The sequence below is a fragment of the Gopherus evgoodei genome, chromosome 23 (genome assembly GCF_007399415.2).
Source record: "Gopherus evgoodei ecotype Sinaloan lineage chromosome 23, rGopEvg1_v1.p, whole genome shotgun sequence".
NCBI lineage: Eukaryota > Metazoa > Chordata > Testudines > Testudinidae > Gopherus > Gopherus evgoodei.
The window spans coordinates 6,485,923-6,510,043 of NC_044344.1; the positions used below are offsets into that span (position 1 = coordinate 6,485,923).

The window sequence follows — 24,121 nt, forward strand, 5'->3', positions numbered from 1 at the left end:
CTATGCAATACTCATCCCATCAACAGAGTAAAGCACCTTTGGGTAGAATTCAGCACCATTCACATACACTAAATTGACTTCAATAAAAAAAACTAAACATGACTTAGGTAAGAAGACTACTATATTACAGCTGTACATTACACACTACTTTCCACTTAGCTCTGTGAGTTACTAATAAAAACATTCTCCAAACCACAAATATGATAACTTCATTCCAGATACAGCTGAATATAATTTATATAAAGAAGGAAGTATATATTGCATTTCTCTATTCAACAACCTCAAAGAGTTCAATTAAGGTGTCTGAAAAAGGACAACTTCAGGAAAAGTTTTTATGGTAAACAAATTCATTAAACCAGTGGTGCTTCTTCTAGGGTGTACCGACTATCAATAATCTGCAGAATAAAAAACAAGCATTCTACAGATAGTGCAGGGAGATGAAAGACTGCAAGGCAATATGGGCCCAAAGAGGTACTTACAAAGTGGTCTGCACAACACAGTGTGAAATCCACCATTATGTTCCTCCCCTCAACAGAATTTTAAAAACTAGTAATAAAACCTAGCAAACAGCGTTTATGACGTATAGAAAACCATACCCAGTTATTTCATAAGCTCATTGAACAGATCTAAGTTACATGGCTAAAACTGGAAGTGTGTATAATCATTGATAGTATAACATCTGAAATAGCTTAACAGGCTGCTATGAACAAGAAAAAAAATAAAAATCATCTTTTCATTGAACATGGAGGAATTTTTGTTTTCATATTTATTAAAATTGTTTCACCTCTGCTCATTTTAGGAACATTCTATATAATAAAACCACTCTACATGAACGTATTACCACTTCAAAAGCAAAAGGACACATTCTGAATCGTATCAAAAGCTGTTTGGTCTTAAACCACTGCACTTTGCAGAAACAGTAACCTAGTTTCACTTTGAATAGAATATTTGCAACTCTCAAGGGACCCACAACTTTCGAACAAAATTTCATTAACTGCCATACAGATGGTAAGGAGAGGGACACTTAATAGACTCTCAATACAAACACTGCATTGCATCAGAAGATTAAATAGTTTGAAATAAAATAGTGCTAATATATATCCTTTACTAGCAATTTCTGACAAAATACACAAATCTTAACGCTGAAAATACAAAGACAAGGCAGACAAAAAAAGATCTATTTTTCTTAAAGAGTGAGAGTCTGTCTCATATCTTGATGACTTGTTCAGACTCTGAAAGAATGCTTTTTCTATCAGATGGCAAATGGGAGAAACGCAGGCTCTCTTTAAAGGAAGTATATCTGAATTCAAACTCAGGGAGGAGTAGTTTTATGATGAATATAAAATGAATAGTTATGAGGCACCTGCAGGAAATTTGTATTCAGAGACTACACTGGAAAAACCTAAAAAGTGAGGTTACAAGAACTAAAGGCATAAAGCCCAGAAGCAGAAGTGCACCAAATCTTAACTTGCAGACAAATGTGTAGGTGGAGCAAGCATCTACGTGGGAGCAGCATTTCACACAATGCCTTTGCTACTTCTAATGAAAAACCACATTTCTTCATGTTATCTGCCATCTAAAAATAGAAAAATCTACCCAGCAATGAACTCCAACAATTATTTGTTCTAACTTTGATTCAATATCAGCTGTTTTAAATCAAGGCCAGTCTGAGTCCGATGTACAGAGTGCTACTGACTATAGATTTTAAATTACATCTTCTCAGAGTAGTATGGTTAATAGAGACCAGACAGTGAGAAAACCTGGCTTTTATTCTTAACTCTGCCACTAACTCACCATGTGACCCTGGGCAAGTCTACCTCTGTGCCAATTTCCCCATCTGTAAAATGGAATAATGCTTATTCCATTTGTAAATCATTTTGTGATCTATGAACTGCACAGTTGTGTAGCTACTGACATGAACTGCTTAGCATGGTTCTCCATGAACTGCACAATTGTGTAGCTACTGACATACACTGTGCAAAACTAGGTGCATACTACACACCTAGTTGGATGACTTCTGGTGGCTCCCATAGAAGACAGGAAGCTACAAGCTCTCCGGGGCAGAAGTGACATTGACCTAATTCTTACTAGTTGTGCTGCTATCCATACAGTTCCTAATATCAGCAGTGATTAACTGCCAAAGATACTGGTCTGTTTTCACTTTGCTGTACCTTTGCAAACCTACGAACATTTATATAGAATCACTGCAGTGGTCTCTGCAGACAGAGAAAGACAGCACTGCACTGGGTTTATACTTAGTTATCACTTGAAAGATTATTTTTGCAACCATGAAGGCTAGAAACTTACTTTTTTAAAATGAAAGTTTAGATTGCATACAATTGATGGCATTTGCTTGGGAAAACTCTGAGCTCACCATAAGGAAGAGTGAACGAGTGAAGTTTTCAAGTCCTACTCTCTACTATCTATACTCCTTGCAGGAGCTCTCCAACTTCCCTCACAAAGATTTGAAAACTGAGGGTTGATTTTCACCAAGAAGCATGAAAGGGACTCCAGCATCTGACTCTTAGGCTATGTCTATACTGCAGAGCCCATGCCAACATAGCCCCCCCAATGTAAACACAGTATACACCGACAGAAAGAGGAGTTCTGTGGTATAGGACCAGCACCTCTGCAAACGACATAACTATGCCAACAAAAGAGTTTCTGTCAGCATAGCTAGTGTCTCAATGAGAGTTTTGTCAGCACAGATATCATAAGCAGAGGTGTTTTTTCACACCCCTTACTGATGCGGCTATAGTGGTATAAGTTTTATGTGTAGACTAGGTTTTAGTCTTTAAGCTTAGTACATACTTTGATTCAGAAACTAGTCATTAAAATGTCTTATGCTGGCAAACAGTATTCCAGAGCTGGAAGCAGAATAAACTAATTTTCTACTTCAAACCTCTTTTGTGTTGGACTTCACTTCCATCAATGTGGCATAAGAAGTGCCCCCAACTTTAATAATAAAGGTCACAGAAACCCAGGCCAAAACTTATTTTACAATACTACTAACTGTATACAAGCATTAGGAATTAGTTTTATGTACAGGCCCACAGAACAGCTAAAACTTACAAAACTGCTTCCTTGTTATGAAATTTATAAAGTAAGCAATCTAAATTTTGCTTACAATGCAGAATAAAAAGCCATGGTTGATGCAAGCAGCCTACTTTAAAGGGATACATGCAGATTACAGATATGACTCCATTAAATAAGAGTCCTATGAAAATTTCACCGCTAGCATGATAAAGTAAAAATCGATGGTTTTTTTTTTTTTTTTTTTTAAACCTTTCCCCACTCCCCAAAGAAGAATTTTTTGGTTCAGACAAAGACTGACAGACAGGCTTTTCCTTACTGCTTCAATTTCAAAAAAACAGAAGAGCAACAGGTTTTGAAATGGATACGGTCAAGTTATATCTTGTCAGGTTTCACTCTGACTTTTAAAGCAAGAAGCCTCTCCTAACAGCATTAGGTCACTTGAGAACCTCTTATCCACACAATGAGATAATTCACAATCCACACCAGTAGAAAGTATAATTAAAAAGACTTATTACCTTTTCCTCATTCCACTATTAAGCAATCCCACTCTACCTGTACATTAGAAATCTGAAGCAGTTAAGAATTGTGAATGTCTTTTAGTTATACTATGCAGTGTTGTAACCTAACCATGTGGCTCTCAGGATATTAGAAAGACAAGGTGGGTGAGGTAATATATTTTATTTGACCAACTTCTGTTGGTTAGAGAGACATGCTTTGGAGCTTCCAGAGAGCTCTTCTTCAGGTCTGGGAAACTTAGGCCATATCTACACTTCCACTTATGTGAGCAAATTTATGTTGCTCAAGGGTGTTAAAGAATACACCCCTAAGCGACATAAGTTTTGCCAGCATAAGCACTGGTGTGCACAGCACTATGTCAGCGCTCGCTTAGGTGGTTTTTTATCTCGACAGGACAACTCTCTCCCATCGACATAGGGCAGCTAAATGAGAGGTCTTACAGAGGCACAGCTGTATCAGTACAGCTCTGCTGCTGTAAGCTTGCTAGTGTAGACATGGCCTTACTCAGAGTGTCACAGCTTAATACAAGACAGAACAGATTGTTTAGCATTAGTACTTAACTCACATTTCAAGAGGCTACTCAAGGTAAAATGGCCCGTTAACTCTTTTTAGTTACATGGGCAATCAGCAGGTGCACCAAGTCCCAGGGCAACAGGATTTGCAGAGTTTACAGGTGGTAAAACTTCACGTGCAGCTATAAACCATGTACATTGTTTAAGATACAGTGCCGCAGCAGAATAGCCAGTATTCATTTGGAACAGAAGTAGGACACTATTGTTTTTTTTGATTTATTATAGGTCCACTATGCACAATATATAGGCACAAACACAAGAATTAAAATGGTACCAATGGCAGAACACTATGGCCACAAAACCAGACCAACCTCTGCCCTTTGACCAACCCTCCAACAAATTCCTAACCAGTTAGTGGGTCCACTTCTCCCCTTTCAACAACCAGCAACAAATTCACTTTGACAGCTAAATCATCAACTCACTTGTATTGCATCACAAAGGTATCCAAAATCAGACTATTACCCCTAAGTCAGTGTTTTTCAACCTTTTCAAGTAGGCAATCCTTAACCCAAGTCGAACATTTTCACAATAGCCTTAACATTTACTATAGTAGTAAAAAATGTACCAGCGATAAGCCCATGTAATGTATGTTGCGTGTTTTTCAAGAGATTGACAGAGAACACTTGACCTTGAAGGATAAGAGTGTACAAGGGGGAAATGAGATTTTCTTTGCTTTAAACTGTAACAAGATTTTCAGTGCCTTGCAACCCCCAACTGCCTTTCATGACTCCCCCAGATTCCCAAGAGGTTGTGACCGACTGGATGAGAAACAGTGCTTCAAGTTATTTTCAGTACATACAACAGAACCTTGCTAATTAATACTAATCACTGGGTTACCCACTGAATTACTGAATTTTCAGAAAGAACAAGTTAGTGAACTACCATGATAAAAATACAAGGAGAATGTGACACAAGATATACTTTTGTTTCACAAATATAATTTAGTTTTAATTACACTACCTAGCAAACTTATATGTGTTCCACATTATATTTTGTAAAAGTAATGAAGTCTGAATGAATTCTCACCACTGTTTTGCACTAAAAACATCTTTAAGAAGTGATGAGACCACTTTTCTCTGAATTGGGAAGTGTATTCTTTATCAAGGATTTACTATGAACTTGAAAATGCAAACACTTGATTAAAATAATAATAAACTCCCAAGCCAGTTTCTGCTTCTGGAACCCGTATTTCAGTACATGCCATGGTACTTCAAGGCACACCCAAAAAATACCAAAGCCTCAATATACTTAGAAACTTTGAAGGATAGTGGCCTGAAATAAAAGAAAGGTGCACCGGAGACCTCATATATAATTAGTGAAACAATATTTGATACAAGTTGTGTCATGTCAATGTTTAGTAATGAAGTCATGAAGTGTCACTGCATGCAGTTAATCACTGTTTTCCTTAATGTAAATATATCTCAGCTACTTTACATTAAAAACCCCAAAGTACAAGTGCAAATTCAAAATAAGAATTAAACTTAAGTTCTGCCATCTGGAAGATCCATAGGTAGGGTCTCCTGATTTGTCTGCAGATTTTCATTCTCAAGCCAAGTATTGAAAAATTAAACCAACTACTGCTGTGTCTGTAATGTGAATGTCTCTGCAGATCTAACTGTGGTATGTGCTAGATGGTCTGTACAACCGATAGCCTATCCTATTACCTGCTAGATTTCAAGAGACATGATAACTTAATCATTTCTATAATTTTACCTTCCATTGGTAAAAGTAACACCTAAGATAATGACAACTGAAAGGAGAGAGAAAAACACTCTACTTTTTCAGTAAGTTTACTTTGTGCTTTTGACACAACTTTGGGAACATAGCATAAATGTGCCAAGATGTTTATTGCTGTACGACCATCATCACAACAGAATTGAAGAGACTGTTCCATGATGATTACCTGTGATAATTTTTTCCAAAACTGTAGTGTATCACCAAAAGTTTGTATAGCACATACAAAAGACCTTCTCATCAAGTCATTCAAGAGGTTAGATACTAAATGATACAGCATAAGGGGTGGTAGTTTGCATGTTAGTGAAATAAAAGGCCACACATTAGGGCATCTCCATTTCAAATGGATCACTCTCAACCAAATCCCAGCAGACAAATGTGCATGTTTATTAAAACTACTGAGAAAACTGGCACTAATTGGCTATCTTCTTTGGAATCTTGGTAGAGAGACAAAGGACTGACCGAGAAGAAAGTCTGAACTATCCTCTGAAACACACCTCAACTCTGATCTCTAGTTTGCCAGGGCCTTCCTGAAAAGATGAGCATCCTACAGATTCCTCTTTCATCTGATAAGCATGTTATAACATACTATTATTTCTATTCACCTTTCAGTCAAAGCTCCTTTCTGTTATATTTTTTAATAATTTATTTTGCACATCCTGAAGTCAAATGTCAAAAGAGTCCAAATTGCTGCGATTTTTCTACTGTGTATATATATATATATATTTTACACACACACACACACACACACACACACACACACACACAGCGAGACAGAAAGTACACCTCAGTTTGATAAAGTAAGGGTATATTGCCCGTTACAAGCATCAGTAACAGGAAAACAGCGACAGATTCTAGAAAGCCCGGGTATACACATGTCCAAAAAATTCTCTTACATTTCTACATCGTCTTTCCTCCCAGAGCACTGTACAAACTATATCAGAGGTGAGCAAACTACGGCCCGCGGGACAGTCCTGCCTGGCCCAAGCTCCTGGCCTGGGAGACTCGCCCCCAGCCTCTCCACCACTGTCCCTCTTCCCCCGCAGCCTCAGCTCGCTTGCGCCGACACCGGCGCAATACTCTGGGTGGCGGGGGTATGAGCTCCTGGGGCAGTGTAGCTGCAGAGTCCGGCCTGACCCAGTGCTCTGTGCTGCATGGTGGCGGCAGGAAGAAAGGGGGATTGGATAGGGCTGCAGGGGACAGTCAGGGGCAGGAGTTCTGGAGGCAGTCAGGAGACAGGGAGTGGGTGTGTGGGATGGGGCAGGGGTCCCAGAGGGGCCGTCAGGGAATGGGGGAATTGGATGGTCAGGAGTCCCAGGGGGTGGGGGGCGAGGGGCAGATAGGAGGTGGGGGCCAGGCCACGACCCCCTCCCCTAACCGGCCCTCCATACTATTTACGAAACCCAATGCAGCCCTTAGCCCAAAAAGTTTGCCCGCCCCTGAACTATATACTTAAACCACTACCAAGAATTAGGCACCTTGGGGTGGTGGGCAGCAGGTTACAAATATACAGCATACACCATGATTGGGGCAGAGGAGTGTGTTTTGGCTAAAGAAACCAAATGAAACCTCTTAAGAAAAGTGGAATGTTATATATTTAATTTTTTTTTTTTTTTAAATATGCCTCATCCAAAAGACCTCAACACGTGAAACCTTTACCCTTCTCAAAAGGATAAAGGACTAAGTCAATCTGCTGGTATTTGAAACTGTAGAAACAGGGAGTGTGAATATTCCAAATCTGATCTTTAAAACACTGAACTATCAACTCTGCAGTTGTCCTTAAATAAACTAAAACATCTCCAGAGACTTAGCACACAAGACTGTTAGGTGAATTTAACATTTGCATTAGGACCGTTACAATAGCAAATGTGAAGATTCAGATCTCAAGCCATCTCTCTAATGGTTCCACATTATTTCTTTTTGACAATACTTAAACTCTCAAACACCTATTTAACCAGTTTGGCAGGCAACATATTCACTATGTGGAGCTGGTGATTTGCCTACAAATATTTAATATTCCCATGGGAAAGTGGTGCAGACTGGACATCTCCAATTTCAGAAAAAGATACCTTGCATCAGTGTCCTCCAACTGGAGTCTACAAACAAGACTGACAAACCTAGAGGCCTTCTCCATTAATTAGGTCAGGATCTTATACTGTACCTACAGGTAAGAACTGGGGGACAATGTCATACAGATCTGTGACTAAAGAGAATCTCTAAATCTATGGATCTGGAATCTTTTGCAAGTACTAAATTCATATGAAAGGAAGTTGAAGAGGCTGTTCTGTCAGGGTTCTTAAAAATATTATAAACCCATAGTCTTTGCTATATGATAAAGACAATTTTCTTTGCTTTTGGGGTTATTTTTGGATAACACAATAATACACTAGATAGTTTTTCTATGTCTGTAGCCAAATTACCTTGAAATATGTTCTAGCCCAGTGATTCTCAGACTGAGGCTCGCAAACCACAAGTGGCTCTTTAATATGTCTCCTTTAGCTCTTTGCAGCACAGGATATTAAAACACGGATTTAATTATTAACCAATCAGGATGCTTTTACTACCAATTGTAGAATACTTGGTAAGTCATCCTGCTGTAACAATTTTACATTATATTTACATAAATAGTAAATGAAACAATGAATTCACTCGTCATAACTACAAAGGGAAGGGAACAGCCCTTCTGTGTACAAAATACCATAAAATCCCTTCTGACCAGAGACACCAAAATCCTTTTACCTGTAAAGGGTTAAGAAGCTCAGGTAACCTGGCTGACACCTGACCCAAAGGACCAATAAGGGGACAAGATACTTTCAAATCTTGGTGGGGGGAAGGCTTTTGTTTGTGTGTTCTTTGTTTTGGGGTGGTTCGCTCTTGGGACTAAGAGGGACAGGATATCAATCCATGCTCTCCATGCAATCCATGCTCTCTCTTTCTGAACAAGTCTCATATTTCAAACTTGTAAGTAACAGCCAGGCAAGGCGTGTTAGGTTTAACTTTGTTTTCTCAACTTGTAAATGTTCCTTTTTGCTAAGAGGATTTACCTCTGTTTGCTGTAACTTTGAACCTAAGGCTAGAGGGGGTTCCTCTGGGCTCTATGAATCTGATTACCCTGTAAAGTTATTTTCCATCCTGATTTTACAGAGATGATTTTTACCTTTCTTTCTTTAATTAAAAGCCTTCTTTATAAGAACCTGATTGGTTTTTCCTTGTTTTAAGATCCAAGGGGATTGGATCTGGACTCACCAGGAACTGATGGGGGAAAGGAGGGGGGGATAGTTAAAATCTCCTTGTGTTAAGAGCCAAGGGGTTGGATCAGTGTTCACCAGGAACTTGGTGAAGAAGTCTATCAAGACTATCCAGGGAAGGGAGTAAGTATTTGGGAGTGGTGGCAGCAAAACCAGGTCTAAGCTGGTAGTTAAGCTTAGAGGTGTTCATGCAGGTCCCCACATCGGTACCCTAAAGTTCAGAGTGGGGAAGGAACCTTGACAACTCTACATGGCTCTTTTGGGTAATGTTGCTCGCTAATTTGACTCCTGAACCACCGAGGTCTGAATGTCACCATGGTTCACTATAAACCATAAAGTCTAGGTGCATATGTAGAATCAGACTACTATTTAAAGAACTAGTGTACGTCTCTACTAATCCAAATTCCTGGAAAACAGACTGTATGGCAGGTCGTCTCACAAAGTCAGCAATGAAACTGCCACTCTCCAATGGCATTTTGATTATAATTTCTGCACTGGCTAAGAAGTCTCAAAAACAAAAAAAGTCCACTAGACTGCAAGTTAAATTAGCTTCCTGAGTTGCCTTCACGAAGCAAAGAATGGAAGATTCTTGAGAAAAAAAATGCAACTGTCCTTCACCACTATAAATCTGTGCTTAGAGATTTATGCTTTTAAAGCAGCACCAAACCTGAGTCCATTTAATACCAATTGCAGACTCAACTGATTTTAACCAATCATAACAAACAATTGTGCTGCTTATAGTGGGAGAGGCTGTTACAGCAAAGTTGCATAACTCTCTATTCTGCCTGCTTTTTCAGGAACTCAATTTTCTGAAACTCACTTTTTGGGATACTGTCCCAGGTTCGTTTCCTACCCCAGGGTGATTAATTTATTATTATTACTATTTTAGCAAAGATGCATTAGCTGGTTTTGAGAATGAGCGAAAAAATATTTTCTACATCCTTTTGCAATATTTTTTCCCCCAAACAACTCTACAGCTGAGAGAGTTAGAGTCAGGACAGAGAAAGATGAGCCAGTGCAAACTGTGTTACACCAGGCTATATTCTAGGGGTCCATACTGGTGTAGCTACACCACTGGCTGAAATCCCAGTACAGACTAAGTCTTTGTCTTGTCTATTTAGATTTAAGATCTTTGGGGAAGGGACTCTCTCACACCTTTTTTTTTGGGGGGGGAGGGCAGGGTGAGGGGGGGTAGTGCCTAGCATAATGGGGTCATTATTTCAGGTTGGGGCATATAGGTGCTAACATAATACAAATAATGTATTCCACAGAAAGCACTGGAAACAAAAAGGTGCATGTTTCCAGCACAGACCTCTAAACATCCTATGAAATGTGCACCCCCCGTTTCCTTATGAATCTTGTAAAATAAAAGCTGCACACCTAAAATTTGCAGATAAGGAATTCTCCTCTGCAAACTCTAATGTTCAGAGCAGAGAGCTAACTCCTAGCAGGACCTTGCAAGGTGGATAGGACAGGATGTTCCAGTGGTGTCATACTTCCACATTATAAAATTTATTTTCTCTCTCTCTTCCCTTCTAAAAATAATGGAGTTCCATCAATTACAATATTAAGAATCTTAAGGTTGCCCTGATGTGCACGCACATCAGGAAATGACAATTATGGCTGCACATGCAACCTTTAATCTGACCTGTATCCACCTGCAAGGTCTTTGGGGATGGGACTGTCTTTTTGTTCAGTATTTGTACAGCCTCTAGCTCAACAGGTCCTAGTCCCTGGCTAGGGCTCCTAGGTGCTACAATAATATACATTAATGATATTAATTACATGAACATGTACATTTTCTAGTACTGTGCATAACTATATTGAACAGGAGAACTGATTACACTGATTTCTATGACATGCACACAGTAAACTTTCTTACACAACCTATTACAGATTAACAACAACAAAGCACTAGCGAAATACACTAATATACATAAGCCAGTTTTTCAACTAAACTATCGCTCTTATTGCCTCATCTCCAAAACAGCACCTAAAGACTGAGGGCTGGAAAGAAAAGGTATAGTAAATGGCTGCTGATTAAATTATTAAAAACACATACATTAAAGATAGAAAACATTTTAAAAGTCTAAAAATACTAGATCGTTTTGGCAAATAAAATAGTGTAGTATAAAGATACCAAAATAAAAAAAATACAAGATACTGCCTTGTGTATCTAAAGTTTTACAATTTTATTTGATATAGTGTATTTGGGAAATAGCAGAGGATCATAACTAAAGACTATCCTAATGCATCCACACAAGTAGGTGGAATTACAGTTGCACATGCAACTTCAACTTTGGCATTTGATGACCTGAGTGATTAATCATGCAACTTTAATATTTTCTTAGCAATAGTTTCTATGACAATTTTAAAAGTGCAAGAACTAAAATTATTCAATAAACATCTCTACTTCCGATAGGCTTCTCAGATTTTGAGACCGCCCCCCCGCCCCAAATCATAAGACCATATCTGTAGTGGTCATGAAGATTAATTACAGCTGAACAACTTTTTACATTAGAAAGTGCAAAATCATACATTAATAGCTCATCAAAACAACCTCCATGAAACTCTCAAAATAATGGAAAACCTACAAAGGTTTTATGAAATGAGATAAAACACATACTATATCTTGCATTTCATATGTATATTTATTCCTCAAACATAAGACACATATGCTGTACAAAATTTAAAAAGTTTGCAATTCTGTAAGTAATTGATTTGAACATAATCATCAAATTCCAGTCTATTAATTAGTTATACCTAATGTCATGATGGAGGGACAGCTAGGCCAAACTTGAGTAGCACTGCGATCCTGTGCTTCAGGTCACACCATCCGGAGAGGGGAACTGGCCCAAGCCCCATGGGACAGAAACCAAGTACTGTGTGGGGTGAATGCAAGGCATGCTTGCATTCCGACAACACCCTCTCTGAGGAACTGCCCTCTGCCCTGGGTTGCAGTGTCAGGGTAGAAGTTGCATATATGGAATAGTGGGTCACTTAAAAGAAAATGCAGTTAGTGGGTCACTTCAGTAAAAAATTTCTGAACCACTGACCTAGTCTATAATGAAGTTTCATCCAAACCAAACCAAGTGTGTTAAAATACACTCAAGAGATGTTGAGCTTATTGGACAGGAGTGAGTCTTCTAAACATTGAAAAAATTCTAAATTCAACTGTCCTGTCTTGTGATTTTACTTCTAAAATTTCCCACTATTAGATGGAACAATCTCCTTTAAAAGCAGACTGGCGGCAGAAAAGTGGATTTTCAACTTTAAATGCAAAGAAAAAAAGTAGAGAATTTAAGATTTCGTTCTAATCACATTTCTGACTCTTCTTCTTGTTCTGGGCCCCAACTATGACCTTCATCTTTGGGATCAATCATGTTAGCTAAATAATAAAGAAGGTCCATACCTTCTTTTCTTCTTGTAGGGTTCCAGTTCTTCGCCATTAAATTAGATCAAGCCAGATTTCCACAGAGACTGAGAAAGAAGTGTTATCAGGCTATAATTTGTCAAGTCCCACTGAAACCTCCTCCAATACAAGTTTAGTGCTTCTTTGTAGTCCCTTGTTGTATAAAATAGATGCTATATTTTGATCAAAGTCCTCCTCAACACTCTTATGGCAGCTGGATACAAACACACAGTATTCCTTAGATTTCACCAAAAGATGGGCCATTGAAAAAAAAAAAAGAAGCAATTAAATGACTTTTAGGCGCATGAGCGGTTGAGAAAATTTGAGTTTCCACAACGTGCTTCAGGTCTGTATTAGTATTACGTCATTCCCAGGGCTTAAAGAGCATACTGAACACTGAAACATGAGAGGGCTAACATAAGTGCTCCTGCGAAGACCCTCATCTTCATTTCAATGCTTTTATATAAGAAAATGCCACATACCTTATTTTTCTTACTTTTCTCTGAAATTTTGGATGCTATTGTGAGCAACTGGGACACAATATTGTTTTATTTTCAGATACAGAATCAATAGCATTGCATATGGGGGAGGGATAGTTCAGTGGTTTGAGCATTGGCCTGCTAACCCCAGGGTTGTGAGTTCAGTCCTTGAGGGGGACATTTCAGGATCTGGGGTAAAATAATCTGTCTGGGGATTGGTCCTGCTTTGAGCACGGGGTTGGACTAGATGACCTCCTGAGGTCCCTTTCAACCCTGATATTCTATGATTCTATGTACACATGTCTCTCTTCTATGGCTGCTTGTACTCATTTATTGTGTCATTTCTCAAGTCCCAAGAACCTTCTTGCATCAATGACAATGCTAATACCTTTAGTTTATCCTTTGATATTTAATGCTTCAGTGAAAAAACAGACTTCAAACTGAAATCTCTCTGGAAGAGTATATCCTGAGCAAAATGCATCACTTGTTTCTTTAAAATGCTCATTTTGTGCTACACTGAAAGCAGCACTGCTAGCATAGAAGAAGGCTGCAACTTTATTATCCAGTTTAAGTCTCTGCCTTTCGGTTGTTTTTACAGCAAAACCATTGATCTTTACCATTTGTGAAGTGTCACAAACACTGACTGCTCCTGAATGAAGCTGATGTTGAAGAGCTTTAACGTTGCTTGTGTAGTCACGGCACATTCTAAAAATACCACCTCCACGAGGGGCGTAGCTCCCAGCACTGGCGCACTGTTTATACTGGTTCTTTACAGAGCTGAAACTTGCTGCACTCGTGGTGTGTGTGTTTTCACACCCCGAGCAAGAAAGTTGCAGCGCTGTAAAGTGCCAGTGTAGACAAGCCTTTAGTTTCCCCACGTAGATAGCCCTAAGATGGGTAGGCCTTTAACATCACATGGTGGGCCAGAATGGGGGTGGTTCCATTTGGAAGGACTTACTTTCTATAAATGCTCTCCTAGGAGTCACCTTAATTAAAATGTTAACAACAGTTTTGTTGTTTGACTACAAAATTTTGTCAATTATCCTAAATTATTCATCCTAACAGGTAATGTGGTCCAATACCACCCGCCTTTTTGGAGATCCACCATCACCACCTCAAAAAAAATCTTTACTGTGAGTCCACTATGTTGAGGATTAACTCCACCAGAACACTGGTCTTAACTCATCCCTCCTAGGTTGACAAAACTATCAGACTTTTTTTGTGTTTGTTTTTTTAAGACATTTTGACTCTCTGCTACCCTATTAGCAGGTGCTTTATAAATTACAATGTTTTAATAAATTAAATATTTCTGATTATTTGATGAGGGCAATAAAAGGTAAAAGTTTGCATTAAAATATTAAGCTCTTTCTGAGCTTTGTGGAAGCGTGCATTTAATACCAACTTTATTTTTTAAACTTATTGCTTTAGAATATTGAAATATGCCCACAGATCATGGTGTTAAATGTTCTCCCCTGTCCAACAGAGCCTTGTACAATAAACTTGCCACACACCTCATATCCACATGCAAAATTACTCGCAATAGGTGCACAACTGTTTTATGCACAGTTGGAACCACATGTGCTTGGAATGTAACTCACTATCATTAATCTGATACTGAGTCCACTCTGCACCGCTATAGTAATAGTGTAGAAAAAGGCTACGCCTGCAATTAATTCTTTTAAAAATCTCCTTCCATTGCCACCAGCAATATTGATTACACCAGTTTGGAGTGTTAGTTTAGATCTGTTGCTAGCATTTTAAACCATTCGGCCCCTGAACCCTGCTCAGAGCAGGTCTAGCCAACACAGGGGTTAAGATATAGGTGGCTATGTTTCTATGCTAGCACTACCACCTGTGGAACTGTAGCCACAATAGCAATGGTGGAAAGTTTTTAAGAAAAGATGTTTAGAGTCGACAAGTTATAAACGTGCTGATGCAGCCGTCTCAACTGGGTCTGCTTGCACAATCTCTCAATGCTCCTGCAAACTTTCAATGATCTATATTCCTAATTACTGTACTTTGTTTTGACCTACTGGAGCTTCTGTAAATTATGCATACCAAGTTTGATTTACAAAGTGAAATGCATGTAAACTTTAGGCTTTTCTTGTTTCAACAAATAAAGAACATGTTTATGCAATACTTCTAACTTTTATTATGACAAAACACATTTTATATAGTGAAATATGTTATATAGTTCACATCTCTTTTTTTTTTTGGTACAACACCTCTTCAGTCATGTATTGCCATTCCTACAAAATCCTGCTTTTCAAATCTCTGCTGATAACTATGGGTTAGGTACTCAGAATGCATTAGTACTGCAGCAGTTGGAGGGAGTGTTATGTACGGACTTACTGAACAGGTCTACATCAGCCAGGATGTCCACTGCAGACTCACTGTACCATTTAAATAGTTCATGTCAACCTTCTTTTGTTGGACTGATGCAAGAGACAGATTAGTACTATCTGTTCAGTGGTAGAGATTTAGAGCAGGGTTCTTCGATGCTATTCCCAGTTCTTCCACTAACTCATGCCGTGATGCTGGGCAACTTGCCTCCCCTCTGTGCAAGATCAGGATAGCACACACCTAAGGTTTTTCATCACTGTAGTACTGCAAACCTAACTCACAGGGGCAGGGAAGCTTACATTCATGTTTGCAAAGTGTGTTCACATAATTGGACTAAAGTGTCTATATAAGAAACAGTACTCCTGTTACTGGTTCTGAAAGCACATATAATGAAGAAATGTGATCCCCTAGAATGACCAATTTGCTTAGGTGGGTGTAACCAGACCCTACAATTTGCAATGAGATAGCAAGCAGAGAGAAGTAGTGCCATAACAAATCCTAGGACGCTTCATGAGAGCTGAAGTGGAAAAAAACACTTTTTCCACAGCTTGAAAAATTCATCAGTCTGTGGCAAACAGAAATCTCTCTCAGACAAATGCCACCAGCTTATGCATAATCTATACTTTCATTTTAAAGTAATATATTTCAAGCTCTTATAATTGCATAAACAACCTTCCAAATATGAACCAAATGTATACTTGATGCATGATCTTCTCTGGAAACAACACACACACCTGCAGTATCTCAGCTATTATTCACAGCTTTGGCAAACCTAGAGTGAAAACTGTAGCAGCAATGGAAGTCTCGAGATTCAGGTCAAATTCACATTTTGGGAAAGCTATGAATAGCTGAAAAGGTGGGCTGAAGAGATATTTACTGGGGACAAGGACCCAAATCAGAGGGTTGACAATGGCTACATTGGAAACACCAGCCTTGCAAAAGCCCAGGATTTCTAGTGTGGGAGAAGTGTAAAAGAAAAAAGATTAGAGAACATTAAACTGATAAACTGCCAGTAAGAACCAAAAAACATGGAGACACTGAGCAAGAGCCAAGAACTGCACTCTAATAGCAATCCTAGCATTCTCCCCTTTTCCAATAGTCAGAGGCTTGTGGATGAGGAGAGATGGCTGAGACACAGTGAGGAACTTTAACTTCATAGAGTTCTTTGGATTTTACATGTTTGGATGGCAGGATGAATAGAAGTGGGATGTGAGTGGCTGGATGCACAAACTAATGTCTGTGGGAGAGATTATTTTTAATTATTTTATATCACTCATAAATTGGCTAAGTTTACAGAAGATACATAAGATCAGGAATCTGTTTTCAAAGAAAGGTACAAGTTAGAAAAGAAGTAAGGAAGAGAAAGATTGATTTGGGGAGAAGTAGGAGAAATAAAATAGAGAAAGAAGTAGAGAACAAAAAGTAGAGAAAGAAAACAGATAAGGGCATGCAAAATAAAGATTTCAGACATGACTGAGGTACATTTTAAGAAAAACAGAAAGATAAGAAGTTACAATTAATAGCACACAATTTGTACTGTATCTCTAAAACGCAGGAGCCATGGCTCACAGGCAGATAGGCATAGCATGATAGCAGTGGTGGTGTTTTTACCCTGACTAGTAGGGTTAATCCTTGCACTAGATAGAAGACCTGCACATTTCAAAAACCAGACAAACTAGAGCAGTGGTTCTCAACCAAGCCTAGTTTTACAACAGGCTACATAAAAAGCATTAGCGAACTAAAATTTTATACAGACAATGACTTGTTTATACCGCTCTATACACCAAAATGCAAGTACAATATTTATATTCCAGTCAATTTATTTTATAATTATATGGTAAAAATGAGAAAGCAAGCAATTTTCAGTACTGATGTGCTGTGACATTTTTGTCTTTTTATGCCTGATTTTTTAAGCAAGTAGTTTTTAAGGGAGGTGAAACTTGGGGTCTGTAAGACAAATTAGACTCCTGAAAGGGGTACAGCAGTCTGGAAAAGTTGAGAGTCCTAAACTAGAGGGCTATAGCAGCCATTTTTGCCACTACATGACGTGGGCAAGGAAGAGTTATTGCTATGTAATTTGGACCTTGTCTCAAACTCCAAAAATCATTTCTCTGAACAAGGGCTTGTCTTTTCATGGCATAAGTTTACTGAAAATCATGTACATTGAAGGCCAATCCCATTCTAGTGCATGTCTCCAGAAAGAAGAAGTGTTATTAACAGTGACCCAGATCCAAGTGCAATGCTATATTACAGGAAATCTAGGTTTACTACTAGTAGCAGATGCCATCCTATTGTGAATTAAGGTTTCGACCAACCATATTATCCATGTGCCAATCTTTCCCAGTGTAAAATTTTAGGAAACCCAGGTATGTTCGTAGATTTGGTCACAGTGAAAGAATAGAGAACCCAGAGAGATTCATAGACTCTAGGACTGGAAGGGACCTTGAGAGGTCATCGACTCCAGTCCCCCTGCCCTCATGGCAGGACCAAATACTGTCTAGACCATCCCTGATAGACATTTATCTAACCTACTCTTAAATATCTCCAGAGATGGAGATTCCACAACCTCTCTAGGCAATTTATTCCAGTGTTTAACTACCCTGACAGTTAGGAACTTTTTCCTAATGTCCAACCTAAATCTCCCATGCTGCAGTTTAAGCCCATTGCTTCTTGTTCTATCATTAGAGGCAAAGGTGAACAAGTTTTCTCCCTCCTCCTGATGACACCCTTTTAGAGACCTGAAAACTGCTATCATGTCCCCTCTCAGTCTTCTCTTTTCCAAACTAAATAAACCCAATTGTTTCAGCCTTCCTTCATAGGTCATGTTCTCAAGACCTTTAATCATTCTTGTGCTCTTCTCTGGACCCTCTCCAATTTCTCAACATGATGATAGTAAACTGATCCCATCAAGAAATCTATAAGAAATCCTAATTAAATAAAGTTCCTTCACTGAGTTAACTGTAGCTGCACCCCTCAATCCATTAAGATTGAAAAACAAGAGGAATTAGTTGGAGTCAGGGATACAAATTCCATTTTGTATTTTATAAAATGATCTAAACTGCAAGGAATAAACAAAAAAAACAGAAAAACAAAGCATGTAGGTAGGAAGGAGAGTTATTAAAGTTACTGCTTAAAAAAAAAAAACAGATTGCTTGATTTTTTTTTAAATGTAAGTTGCAAAGAACATTCACCTTTAGCTGAAATCCTAAATACGAGAGTATCTGCAGAAGTCGAACACAACTATAGTGATGCTATCAGGACTGTCAGCCTTCAGCAATCAGATTAACATACAGTAAATGTCCAATCTCTCTTCTGATTTAATCTGCTGCCTACACTTAACCACTAAAATTCACACTAGGCCTGCCATGTGATTTGACTTCAGACAAGGCATTCATTGAGACATTAATGTCTCACAACACCCCTTTCACCACAAATTCTAAATAGGTTTAAATAAGCAATGCCTCTGAGAAAGTGAAGCATTTGGAGCAGATTTTTACTGTCATCAAAACCAGCCAGCCACAGTGCAACCAAAGTTCCAATAAACCCTCTACATCTGCAAGATTCAGCTACGTTCCAAGTCAAGTATTTCCACCTTATTGTGTACAACATTCAAACAAATGAAGGTATGTGGATCATAGACTGCTAGCCCATAAATTTTCAACCATAAAATCTACAGCTGAAAAAAGTTAAGCAGATCTGTACTCTTATACTACTTGATTATGATGTCTCGCTAGCTTGGTTACCACCTCAGATATTCCTTTAGAAATAGACTAAAAGGAAGTTTTCAGTGTTTGGAAAAGAATGAAACTGCTTGACAGGTTTCATCTCAGCTGACAGCAAGGACCTAATACTGTTGACACAAGAACTCAAATCCCCTTGTCAAGGAAAGTATAGTAGTCATCCTCAATTCTAAAGGCTTATAGCATATTTTTAAGGTACACTTTTTGGCATCCTCCCAAACATTCAGCAAGCAAGAGCAAAGGTGCATTTAGATGTTTTTGCAACTATATTGAGAAAACTTTTTTGAAGCTTCATAACTACATGTTAATTTAATACTAAATCGTTTTTGCATTGTAGCAACAAGAAGCAAGCCCATTACTAAACTCTTTCCTATATTCCTTTTAAACACACTTTCCCATAAAAATAATCAAATTTCCAAATTTACGGGTAAAACTGCAAGCAGGAGCTCCAGAAACTCTGAATGTAGCTCTGGTTGCAGCAGTTTGCAAAGCTCAGGATGGCTAAAAGCTGAGTGCTTCTCCTGGGAGAAAACTATTGGTCTGAAACCTCCTTAGGGAAAAGTGTCTGAAAGTGTCAAGGAAACTAATGCAAGCTGTTTGTACTAATGAGTTTGAGCTGCTGGCACCACAGCTACCTCAAGAGTTTCACTCCCTCTGCAATTGTCCTCCAACAGGGTGGAATGATATAAATCACTCAGTTTTATGAAGCTTCATAGAAAAAAATTGTACTACTGCTCATTTAGAAGATTAAAATTTAAAATGAACTAAATTACAAAGGTTTTCTTTTTTAAAACAACATTATCGTTAGGGTAATTTATTTGAATTTTACAAAATTGCAGAACTTGATCCTGCAAATGCTTAAGGAGATACATAACTTTACTGATATGAACTCACTTAAAGTTAAGCATGTATACAAGTATTTGCAGCATCTGAAACAAAAACTGTATTTCTATTAAATATTTAGAAGTATAAAATTTGTTACTTCAAAACAAACAATAGCATCAGTGTTAATAATGAAAAGTTATTTAGACTTACAATACAATAAAGTTAATATGAATGTTATATACATATATACACACACAAATAATATCTAAAGTTAGGATCCTAAACCCATATTTAAGGGTAGGATATTCTAAAGCATTTATGTAACTCAGAAATATAAATCCCAGTGACTTCAAACCCTGATGGAGAAGTATTAGCTTGGTTGAAATATTTTAGCATTCCTAACTTATAAAAGTTCAATATAACCAAAGATGGCATAAGGCTGCAATTACAGTATGGGGTATTTGCTTATCAATTCTGTGACTGAATTTGTGTTCTTTCAGTAAAAATATTAACAATGCCCTAGACTCATCTTTCTCAGTATAGATCAGGGGTCGGCAACCTTTCAGAAGTGGTGTGCTGAGTCTTAATTGATTCACTCTGATTTAAGGTTTCGCGTGCCAGTCATACATTTTAATGTTTTTAGAAGATCTCTTTCTATAAGTCTATAATATATAACTAAATTATTGTTGTATGTAAAGGATTTTCAAATGTTTAAGAAACTTCATTTAAAATTAAATTAAAATGCAGAGCTCCCCAGACTGGTGGCCAGGACCCGGGCAGTGTGAATGCCACTGAAAATCAGCTCATGTGCCGCCTTGGCACACGTGCCATAGGTTTCCTACCGCTGGTATAGATGAACCTTTTAAATATGAAGCTTCTTAATAGACAAATTTCCATGTAAAATCTGAAATTCTACTAACAATTGGGAAGTTAAGTAAACATACAATAATCTACTTTAGTAATTTAAAATAAAATGGTTAGAATGTAAAGAACTAGCAACACAAATAAATATTTTTTAAAAATTGTAGGTTTTTTTTTTAAATTACGATTTTATCCAGTTTGTCTTCCAGTACAAGCCAAGTGCTGGATCTCACAGGAAGACAACAGTTCTCATAGCAGAACACATTACATGATTAGCTGCTCTGTGTTGTAGGAATTTAAGTAAATGGTTAGAAAAAGTTCTGTACTATTAATGCAAAGAAACAGGTTTTTAGAAGAGATTATCTTTTCAACAAGTTGCCACTTCTTTGCCCCTACAAAACAAATTTAACATAACAGGAACAATAGGCTTGCTTTTTGTACAGGCATATTATGGCACTAGTATATACGGAATGCTAAATAAACATAGGTAATTTCTGGCATGCAGTTTTGGAATCGCCTAAAACATTTCTATCCCTGTCTCAGGAATATGCTGTTTGCACGCTACTCTTCAATTAAACATTCATATATAAAACATGATAATAAGGATGAAAGATGTTCTCTTGTTTACTGAGGTCTATCCAGTTTTAGCTGCATGAATTTAAAGGATTTTTTAACCATCTCTTCCTGAGGCTAACACTACATAAGCTCCTCTAGCTCTAAATGGGGAAAAAACTTCCTATATGTGTACACACACAGTTTTCCCCTTTATGTGCAATTACTCAACTCTAATTATAGTATGATATTCTCACATTCCCTAACCCTACCACTCAGACAACAAAAGCAGATTCTCCCAGCATCCTACACGTCCAAATTGATATGCATCTCTACTCCGATATAATGCTGTCCTCGGGAGCCAAAAAAAATCTTACCGCATTATAGGTGAAACCACATTATATCGAACTTGCTTTGATCACCCAAGGTGTGCAGCCTCGCCGCCCACCCCGAGCACTGTTTTATCGGGTTATATCAGGTTGCGTTATATCAGGGTAGAGGTGTACTGCCTTAAAATATAGCTAACTTGTTACTAACCTAGAGATCACCTCATGAAAGATGTATCTGGAAAAACTAAACCTCTGTATTTTCACACTGGTGTCAAACAAACAAAAAAGCAATACCACTTAACCCAGCAGATCATTTAAAATAGGTACCAGCTTAAATGTGCAAGCTGAATAGTTTCTGCTATTGTAAATGACAAGTCCAGGTTATAAAGCTAAACAATTACACAAGCTACTTCATACTACAGCTTTATTTTCATTCTGAAATGAACTTCACAAATACATCAGATCTAGTTTCTTGCAGGTCAGTTCTGAAGCTGGTAGCTAGAGAAACCCAAGTCACTAGATACAATTCTGAAAAAAACTGAATGCAGCTCACTAAAAATTTTACAATAATAAATGTATAAAACCCCTCTCCCCAGGCACTGCACAACTGCATAATTACAAAGTCAATATAAACTACTAAATGATTTCACGTTTTATGATCTCTCAATTGTACACTTCTGAGAAGCCTCCTATCCAACATCTGCACCACCCCAGCTTATGGTGTCAATATCAAGATTTGAGCATAAACTGTCTATGGCAGGGACTGAGTTCTCCTTTTTTCATAGAGCACAAAGACACTGTAGGTGCTTGATTAATCACCATAAAACAGACAAAGTATCTTAAGCAGGTGAAAACGGGAGGGAAAAGACTCTAAAAACAAGGTACCACTGGTTATACTAAAACCATGTTATGTGGAAAGGGATGATTTTTTTAAAACCAAAAATAGTGTATAAAAAGTCATTAAAGATGCTATACTTTTTAAATGAGATTCTAAACCCCGCCCCCATCCTTTTTCCATAATATAGTCTATGAACCCAGAACCCACACCAATGCAATTCAGTACAGGTATATCAGAGCTCAACCCAATGGATGCACAAGGCAAACCTCCACATTAAGACCACGTGAACAAACAAGGCAGGCAGTCAATGCCATGACAAATCAAGGTGCATCAGACCATCTTTCACAAATCAATGCTTGCACATTAGAGCATCTCCTCTCTTCAGTGCACACACACCAGCATCATTCTTCTGATTCATCGCGCATACACCCCTGTCAACAAAGCATGTGCCAGTTGCCATTCCCAGAAGAATAAGTTGCAGGTCATCCTCTGAAAAAATGCACATCCCTCATAACCTTAGTGCACACACTACCTCCCCCACTCTCTCAGACCACTTCTACACCCAGACCCAAAACCTTAGGCATATTAAAAAAAAAAAGTGCACATATAATACTGCTCTGCTTAACCATTTAATGTTTGTAATGCAGGTACAGTACCAAGATATTCACAGATCCATGAGCTGCACACAAGCCAGCTCCGTACAGACTGAAGCATGCATACTGCACGATTTGTCCTGGGATCATCAAGGCAATGTGCCTTATGGAGTGACTGAAGAAACTAGAAAACATTGCCCACACCCCTTGACAGCCCTAGAGTAAAAATCATCGGGGGGGGGGGGTCGAGAAAAAGGAGATAAATACATTTCCCCTCCCCACATAACTCCAGAACCAGCAGCAGAGGAGGGAAGGGGATGCATTTAACAGCCCCCACGCATCCCTGGCAATCTGGGGCATGCACACACAGTGGGTGGCGGGTGCACTGCTGGCAGGTGACAGGGTGAGGAGGTTGTGCCAGGTCTCTCCATTGCCCCACACTTATCCCGCCGCTCCGGGGAAGAAGGAAGGCGAGACCCAGGCATATCGTCGCGCGAAGGGAGGGGGTGTGTGGAAATGCAACGCCCCCCCAATGCAAGATGCAGCAAGAGAAGGGTTACCTGCTTCATGCAACTCAGTCCCCACCTGCCCGGGGTACAAACAGCTGGTGCAGCCCCCCCCACCCCAAGGTGCAGTAACTAGTGCACGCCCCGCGCACCCCAGGGTGCGCCCCCCCCCGGGGGCTTCACCTGCTGCAGCCTCCCCACTGCCGCCGGCGCACCCCACTCCCCCCAGGCCGGGAAGCGACTCTGCTCAAGTTCCTTCCCACCCTAAGGCTGGGCCTAGCGCTACCAGCCGGCTGCCCCCAGGCCCGACGGGGGTCCCCAGCCGGGCGGGCGGCCCACACTCACCCAGGCCGAGCCCCTTTTGGCCACCTCCACTGCCGTCCATGCCGGGCGGGGGAGGGAGGGAGGGAGGGAGGGGGGCGGGCGCCAGGGGCCCTCCCTCCCGCTCAGCCCCCGAAGCCGCCGCCGCGGCGCTGGCGTAGCTGCTGCCTCAGGCCCAGGCCCCGCCGCCGCCGGACGCGGCTCCCGCTCCCCTCA

At 39.2% G+C, this 24,121-nt stretch overlaps 1 protein-coding gene across 1 annotated transcript in view; it reads right to left on the reverse strand.

Moving 5' to 3' along the window:
- ZNF652 (zinc finger protein 652) overlaps positions 1 to 24,041 on the reverse strand; it is a 38,921-nt gene extending 14,880 nt beyond the window's left edge. Inside the window, exon 1 of the mRNA XM_030541180.1 lies at positions 23,930 to 24,041. The gene's annotated coding sequence lies outside the window, so the exon portion shown is untranslated. The remainder of the gene's footprint in view (positions 1 to 23,929) is intronic.
- Between the last annotated feature and the right edge of the window lie 80 nt (positions 24,042 to 24,121).